At 39.7% G+C, this 8,898-nt stretch overlaps 1 long non-coding RNA gene across 1 annotated transcript; it reads right to left on the minus strand.

Moving 5' to 3' along the window:
* Positions 1–1,095: 1,095 nt before the first annotated feature.
* Positions 1,096–8,754, minus strand: LOC308586832. The gene is made up of 3 exons (XR_014008080.1): positions 8,582–8,754; positions 8,171–8,243; positions 1,096–1,708 (listed from the first exon to the last, which is right to left on the minus strand). It is a non-coding gene; the product is annotated as an uncharacterized lncRNA (long non-coding RNA).
* Between the last annotated feature and the right edge of the window lie 144 nt (positions 8,755–8,898).

The following is an 8,898-nucleotide window of genomic DNA, read 5'->3' on the forward strand; positions in this document are numbered from 1 at the left end:
GCCAACCTCGCAGTTGGAAAGCATGCCAGTGCAAGTAGATATATAGGTAAAACAATAGAAATACTTAAGTAACTGAACAATCAAATCAGTTCTGCCCCCCCCTAACAAAGGTCCTGCCCACCCCCAAAGTCCTGCCCACCCCCCCAAAGTCCTGCCCACCCCCCATGGCTGCCACATACAAGGCTCAGGATATCCCTGGAAGTTTAGAATGGTCCTACAGTTTAAAAGGATGGCAAGTAGCTTTGCAGAACAGCAGAAGTGCCTTGTGTTGAATTTTGAGGAGTATCTGGAATTGGTCACCGCAAGAGAGAGGGTTATTGCCTGATCTTACATTATCTGGACAAACAACTGCAAAACTGGTATTCCTATATGTGACTTTTATGATTTGTTCAGCTTGTATAAGGTAGCTAGAGGTGTTTCTGATTGTAAAACAGAAGGTTACAATCTGCAGAAAACAACAGATGTTTATTCCATAATGTTATTCCTATATGAAGTCCATATAATAAACGCTAGGTCTCTGCAGTGTTACTTAGTTTATATATTTGATCTGGTAACAAATTTAAACTTTTTTTCATTAATTGTTAATTACTATTTTATATTCACATTGAAATATCTCACATTTAAAATGTCAGTGCTCAGTTTTCATTAATAAATTGCTTTGAAATGTTGCTTATCTCATTCCCTCTGCTTTGACATATCCTGTCTTTATTGCTGGGTTTCAGTCCTGCTTTGATTTGACTTGGTATTAACAGCACACACTGAATAATTCCATTAAAGCAGACAGTATTTCACATGGGGATAAATGTCTGAAAAATTAAATTGCTAAAATATGTGGAGTTAGGGACAGGGCTGCCTTCGTTATTTGCTAGTATGAAGCACATATGATTTCAGTACTGTAATGCTGCCAACAATAAAACAAAAAACAGCTATTTCATGCAACACTGCAGTGACTCATTAACGTTGTGCTTATCAAGTATTTTGTCATATTTTGCTATGTATATATGAGTGTGCTGTCCCCACTCTGGGATCTTCTAAATAACCAATACTTTGGCCCATGTGAAAACTTAAAAGGCTAACCTTTTTTTTCCCCTTAGGAAAATGAAACAAAATTATGCTGTCAGCAGAAAAATGTGTATTGTTTGTGTAAGTGATCATAGGGTACAAAAATTAATAATCCACAGTCCTCATTTCTAACAAGCTCTTCTGAGACCTGGTCTGCAACAGCCCTGTTTTCAGTCTATTGACTGCCAGATGATTTAGACTACAATCCTAAACACGTCTATATACATCTGGGAGAATTGATAAACTCAATGGGACTTTTGTTGTATAGGATTGCACTGTTTAGACTACAGTGTAGAATTTGAGGCCCAATGTAACATCCAACTAAGGTGTTATGTTAGTGATAAATTCCAGAAGCTAGCACTATCAGCATGAATTTAGCACAACAGATTCACACAAAGCCTCTTCCAGTAAATTTGAACCAAATAGGTATGTTGGCCAAAGTCTTGTTATAATATATTTTAAGGTGTTCAGGTCGTAACTCACCATATCTGAGAGCTAACATTTTAAAATAAATGTTATATCTTGGAAAAGCAGACTAAACAAAGACGTAGTGGGCAAGATGTAAACTTCTATGCTCACACTGAAACATTCCCTGTTTTCTTTTCTGTCCTTGTTTCCCTCCCATCTTTAAAAACAATCCCTTCATCTGAAATATATGAATAGGAATAAGACATATGCAACTCAGGCCCAGTTTCTTTATACACTGTCTGCAGTGGTTTTCTGAAGAGCTCAGAAGCCTACTTTGCAGGGTTTTTAGTGTGGCTGCCACTATTTTGTGGAACGGTATTCCTGTCAAGATATGATAGGCACTCAATATCTGCACTTTCCTGAAACAATTGAAGACATTTTTGTTTCAACCAGATTTCCCAGCTGGATAAATAGGCATTTTGCAAGGGTCTACTTTGTACAGTTTAGGCTTGTTTCAAGTGTATTTATTCTTTATGTATTTTTAACAGCTTTTAATTACCTTCAGTGTAAATTGCCTTGAGACGGTTGTTTAGAAGGTGACCAATAAATTATTGTTGTTAAGGGCACATTTACCTGGGAGTAGGTCTCATTGAACCCAGTGGGACTTACTTCTGAGTAGACCTGCTTGTAATTGCACTGTAGCTGTGAAATCAACACTCACTCAGGTGAGTTGTGTTTTAAAATTGCAGCCTAATCTTGCAACTTGTATGTAAATGTAGCTGGTGTCATATTCATATATTTGCAGTATATAACAATCACAGTAGTTAAGGAAGAAGAAATTGGTAAATTATTTTTTATGCTTTTAAAATCAAATTACAAAATGTATCAGGCATAATATAATTTTAATACTGCATGCTGAGCACATGGTGAACAATTACATTTCTAGAAGGAAACTATTAATAGTAATACGGGAAGTGCCCAGAATAGGCACTATTAATTAACCTGACTCTTTCTGCTTTTTAAAAAAACCATATTATTTCTATTTCTAGCCTTCTGAGACTGTAATCTAAATGTATTCATTTTCGCCCTCTGTGGAGAAGACAGTTTAATGGAATTGTACATTATTACTTTACTTACAAGCAGATTGCCTTGGCTTCCTTTTCTAGTCATCTTAACTATTCTGGCCTTCCTAAGAACCTGAATAGCCACACAGTCTGTTTTCAGTGCGATGACTCAGCCCTGAGAATGTGAAGAGTAACTTTGAGCATGTCCAAAAAAATCCTGTATCTTAACCTGCGTAACCTCAAACAATGCCTACACCTGGGATTGTAAGAGCACTTGGAGTCACAAGAGGTTATTTACACAGGAGTGCTACCTTTGATGCCCCTCACTGCAGAAATTATGCAGTGCCTAACGCTTTCCCTGTTGCATTTGTCCCCCATCTTGCTTTATCATCTGTGATCTTGGTTTCTAAGGATGAAGATAGATATTGTAAAGTCTGATGGAAGTGGCTTGAACACCCATGTGCTGCATGCTGAGGGATTTGTTTCCAGGGCAGGGAATGTTCATTCCTTATTCATTGCATTTATGGTGTGTCTGTCTTCACTCTGTCCTGACTTCCTGGACAGGCTAATTGCTTGTTTCACGAGTTTAAAACTACAGAATGACCTACCAGACCTGATGCATGTCTTGGTCTTCAATTTGCACTTGCTTACCTGCTAGACTTCTGATGGTTTGCTCAACCTGTTATGTGGGTGAGTGACATTGAAACATTGCCTTCGTTCTTGGCCTGGAACCCCCAGACAAGCAAAATCAAGTGTGTATATCAGTTTTAAATGCAACACATCTCAATAAATCCTGAAGTTGGTGAGTAACATTCATGAGTTGAGGATCTAATAGCAATATGACCCTGGCACATGCTGCATTGGAAAAATGCACAGAGAAGTTTCAGGATAAAGCTACCTTTTATTTTTATTTAAAAAAAAATTGTTACGAGCACTAAAAATCATTTTTGCAAATTATGATGTAGAGAAATGCTGAGAATCATGGGCAGTAACAAATAGTCTCAGCTTTCTTATCCGATACATGATGAAAACAGCATAAAGAAGTGTATATAAGCCTCTAAAGTACAGAATTTGAATACCTTTTAAATTCTAACTCCAGTTATACTACTGCTGTTGCTACTACTGCTCATACTGCTACTACTTCTACTTGTTTACCCAGTGTTCCACAATGTAGATTGAAGGACCTTCTCTATACAGCTACTGTAAAAAGCTAAATAAAATCTTTCACCTCACTGAATCTCAACAAGCAAATGGGGAGGGGGGAGTATTTCAGGTTACATTTTCCAATATAGCTGCAGCTCAGTAACAAGCTACTACATCTGTGCCAATGAACTTAAATCATAACAGATGGATGAGGCTAGTAGAAATGTATACATGACCTTGTAAGGAAGACCAACAGATATCACAGACTGTCTGACTCAATTTTTTTCAGTGCATGGAACATTAACCAAAGGAAGTGAAGGAAAAACTGAATTAGTATATGAAAAGGGCCAGAGTTGCCTCCCTGCTCCTCATACGCTTCAAATAACACTATCCACTAAAATTCACATGAACAACAAATCTTGTGTCTCTAGTGCTGACAGGCAGCATTTCTGAGAGCCATAAAGTCCCACATACTTGCCCCACTGTGATTCCCCAGCTACTTTCAACCTGCTTTCTAACCATACTCTCTTCCTTATAAAACCTGCTTATCTGCATATGTTTAATTAGTTACAGAATTCTTATCTACTATAGCATCAAGTTAATTAGTCCTAAATAATTATTGTTCTGCATTGCTCAAAAAAGGCTGCTATTAGAGCATTTGTCATGTTGGCCCTGTATCACCCAGTCTCCTCTTTTTGCTTTATCACTGCATCACTCAGGTACTCTTTTGCATTTCCTCTTAAAGACAATATTTACATAATGGGGGCATATGACAATTAACCCACCGTATTTTTTCATGTATTGGACAAGGTTTTTTTACTCAAAAATCATGTCAAAAAATGGGGGTCATCCAATACACAGATAGTGGCATGGGGTGGGGGAGAAGCGGGGGGCTGCCAGCCATGTGGTTGGCGGGAGCGCGGCTTCCCACGATGCTGCTGCGAGTGGGGAGCAATCTGGGGGGTGTTCCCTGTGCACAGCTGCGTGGAAGGGAGAAGCTGTATGCTGCCAGCCAGCTCATTGGCAGGAACGCAACTTCCCCGGATGCCGCTGCTCTAGGGGGGCACTCCCTGGGTTGTTTCCCGCATGCGCCAGCATCAGGGGAGGTTGCACTCCTGCCCACTGGATGGCTGGCAGAAGCACAAATTCCCCCAATGTTGCTGCGTGCGGGGAAACGATCTAGGGAGTGTTTCCTGTCCACAGCTGCCTGGGGAGAGAGGCTCAACAACTTTGGGCCATCTCCCCTAATTTTCTTAAATTTTTATCCCCCAAAATAGGGGGGAGTCTTATACATGGGGGCATCCTATAGACGGAAAAATATGAGATATTATGTGGTGTCTCTGGCAGGAAACCTGTGGGCCTTCAGATGTTGCTGGACTCCAGTTCCCATTATCCCTGAGCACTGGCCATACAGACTGAGGCTGATGGGAGCTGGGAGTCGCACAAATAGGGTGGATTAGAAAACTACATATCTCAGTTGGCAAAGCCCAGGATAAAGAGATGCATATTCTCCATTTGATGGAAAACTATATAATGAAGAAGATGCCAGGCACACCTCTGGGTTGGTGGGAGAATTAATCCTCCTAAATGGAGAGGGAGAGAGGATCAAGGGAAAGCACATGTATACACGAATGCTATTTATTCATTTCATTTAAATACTGCTTTATAGAACTTTTTTGAAGTGAGAGCTTCATTGGCTTCCATGCAACTTCCTATTTGGCTCCGCAGAATTCTAGACAAAACTGTGACTTAGTATTGCTCCTTTTGTTTTCCCATTTCCTCATGTACAGGAAGCTTCTAACAATTGACTTCTGGCCATTAGCTTCCTATGAGGTTAGTTGTTAATATGAACGTTTATTATATCTGTCACTATCTGGAAATTGAGGAAATGGCTTGCAGCTAATGATCTACACTTTGGGAGAGACAGAATTTAATATCAAGGTGTGTGTATTTCTTTGTGCATGTGTATGCAGGTGCATGCTTGTATATGCTTATTAAATACAGGGAGCACTGCTAGGACATCTAGTTATAGGACCAGCCCAAGACATTTTGGCACCTGAGGCGAACCACAAAATGGTGCCTCCACACCAAGGAAGAAAATCTATATTGGGAACAAGGGAGAGAGGAGACCAGCCGCTCCTCCTATTTGCCAAGAGGGTGCTGCAGAGATGCCATTGCAAGGGGCTGCTGAGATGGCAGATCCAGCCTCCAAGGAGTGCACAACAGCTCTTGCCACCACCACGGCAGCAGGTGATGCATTCCTTGGAGGCCGGATCTGCTGCCCCTGTGGTTCCTGCCACCTGAGGTGGTAGCCCCACCTTGCCTCATGAATGGGCCATCTCTGCCAAATTATAAAACTGTGAATACTGTAGGGTAGAAATGGGAAACTTTTGTCCATCCAGAAGTTATTAGACTCAAACTCACATCAGCCGCAGCCAGCATGGTTAATGGTCAGGGTGAATGAGAGTTGCAGTCCAACAGATGGAGGGCGCATGTTTCCCACTCCGCTTTGTAGTGAAGACTGAGTTTCAAATTAAAAGGGAGAATTAGACCGCAGATAGATGTGAAACATTACGCAAGTATTTATTCAGCTGACAAAAACGACCTGAAAGCAAGTAGTAGCTGTATACTGATATAGCAAAATATCTATGTGAATTCTTAAAATGTTTGCATAATCAGACACTCATCAAAAAGTTCTGTTGTAAAAGGAAGGCAAAAATGACTGCATTTAGATGCAGATAGCACTAAGTGCAGCACTGTGAATAGAAATGAATATATGTCAACAAGGAACATTAAATTAGTGCAATCACTGAATGGGCCACTGACCCTATTTCACTGGAAGAATTTATCCTTTTTAACAGAGTTCCAAAGAACACAATTACATACGTGAATTTGTTCTTTTTGCATTTTAAATATTTACTGCATTAGTTTATATGTACTATATGTCTTGACCTGGGGTGAAGAACCCTTTTCGGTCTCACACTTCATCATCGATAATCATTTGGGGGCCACATGACAAACTTACCTGAGAATGAAGGTCACAAGCACGCTGACTTTAAAGACTTTGACTCTTCACAGTAAGAATATAGCTCTTAAAAAACTTGCAAGTTAACACATTCCTTAATCATTCACTTTCCTTATAATTCAGTTACTTCTTTTATCACAAATCTTGGTCTGCTGATGAGCTACTCCAGCATTTATTTGGCCTTGGTATTTCAATAGTGGACCGGTTACGGTTATCATTACATTTCTATCCTGCAAGTTGAAGGTCTTCAGTCAAGGTGTTTTTTTGGCTATTTCATTGTCATGAGCGATGTTATTTTTGGAAAGGAGGAATTGTTACAAAGTATATAGTTATTTATGTTAACTTTTAAACCAATGGTTACAAAGTAAATGACTGTGCAGTGACTGTAATTGGTGACAAAACAACCTGACTTTGCATTTGCAGGATATTTACCTCTTTCCAAAATTGTGAGTTTCAGTTTCAAAACACAAAAGTGTTCTATAATCAAAACAAAGAAAAAGCCAGTTCTGCAATAGAAGTCTCCCTATGTTAAGTGGAAATGAGAAAGAAATTCCAAAGGTAGCTATTTTAGCTTAAAAGCAGTGAGCAAGCACAAGTGTATCTTTAAATAAGATACACATAGTGCAAAGGTATAATAAAATTTTGGATGAAGATGCCATTAGAAGAATTATAATTAAAATACAGTGCATACTGTAGTAAGGCATTCATATTATTGTGAAGTGGGAAACCTGGCCAAATTGAAATTATAATTATGTGGGTGCCATGCCTGACTTAGGTTTTTAAAATAATACAGGCAAATGTGGCTTTTATTTGGTTTTATCTTTCAATTAGTACATTGGTTTTCAACTTTTTCTGACCCACTATCAACACATTTCTTGATCTGGAGGCCCATTTCTTGATTCCCCCCCCCCTTACCATTCATTTGTTAGGTGGTAGTGCTGCTTGAGATCCACCTTACATCATGGCCTGGCAGTGGCTTCTGACCCAGATGAAGACCCATGAACTACTAGTATACACACGCCTGTTTTGCTTTCTGTAACTTACCTTTCTCTCTCAGAAACTTTAAATAAAACAAGCATTCCATTGCTTGGGAGGATCTACATTATGCAAATTATCCACATAGGACCTTACATTAAGAGGGCCATCTGCTGGCGACTAGTTATATCTGCTAAATAGTATCAAGTCCAAATTGTGCCTGAGTCCAAGGCTACTTGGGTCAGTGTAGGTGTAGGACAACTATAAGAAAAGCAAACCTTTCTGTGTGGGTCTTTTCTGATAATATTTTACTTTTATTTTATCATTTTAAAAGTAATTTATACATTATAATGGTTTTTAATGTATGTGTATGAAATACACCTTAGAGTTGATTGGAGGTTATGTTTTATCTATTTCTACATACTGTACATACATATTTATACATACATTCGTACAGAGCCATTTTTCTAGAAAAAGAGGTGCTGGAACTCACCATGAATGCTTCCCTCATTCTCTTAGAATGGCAATGGTGCCCACCTGAGAGGTGCCGGAACTGAAAAAAAGCCCTGCATACATAAAATATGAAAATGCACTTAATTTTAATACTTAACAGTCACAATGTATTCCTATTTAGAAAATGGATATACTGTATGTTAAGCTGGTAGTTGTTTGCACGGAGAGATAGGCCTACACAACGTTTGCCTGGCTACAGCTTAATCCTCATATAATTTACGGGCTGAAGCAAGCACTCTATGGCTAGTTGCAAAGTATTTTTAGTGTTGTCATTTGCTCTATTAGGAAAATACGCGGTCAAGTTAGAAGGAGCAGAATTTATTTTGTACAGTATTCAGGGGGCACAGAGTGGCTGGGGAACCCAGCCAGATGGGTGGGGTATAAATATTACCATTACCATTATTCATTATCATTATTATTGGCCAAAGAAGAAAATTCTAGGAAACTGAGGTGTCCAACGGTCTCGTTTTCTCTGGGTCTGAACTACCAAAGTTCTTCAAACTTCGGAGACTACATCTCCCAGAGCGCACTTCTTTCTCAGCGCAGGGGCACCCTCTTACGCCACGGGAGCAGTGCATTCTGGGACTTGTAGTGTCTGGGCAGCTAGCAAATGAGAAGAGTCGCAGTTTTGAATTCCCGCCCTCCCGCTCGCGCCGGTGGTGACCCTCTGCTGTGTAGGCAGATTTGGTTTCCTCCTCAGTCCCGGAA

This window comes from Podarcis bocagei, assembly GCF_964188305.1.
Source record: "Podarcis bocagei genome assembly, chromosome: 5".
In the NCBI taxonomy this organism is placed as follows: Eukaryota; Metazoa; Chordata; class Lepidosauria; order Squamata; family Lacertidae; genus Podarcis; species Podarcis bocagei.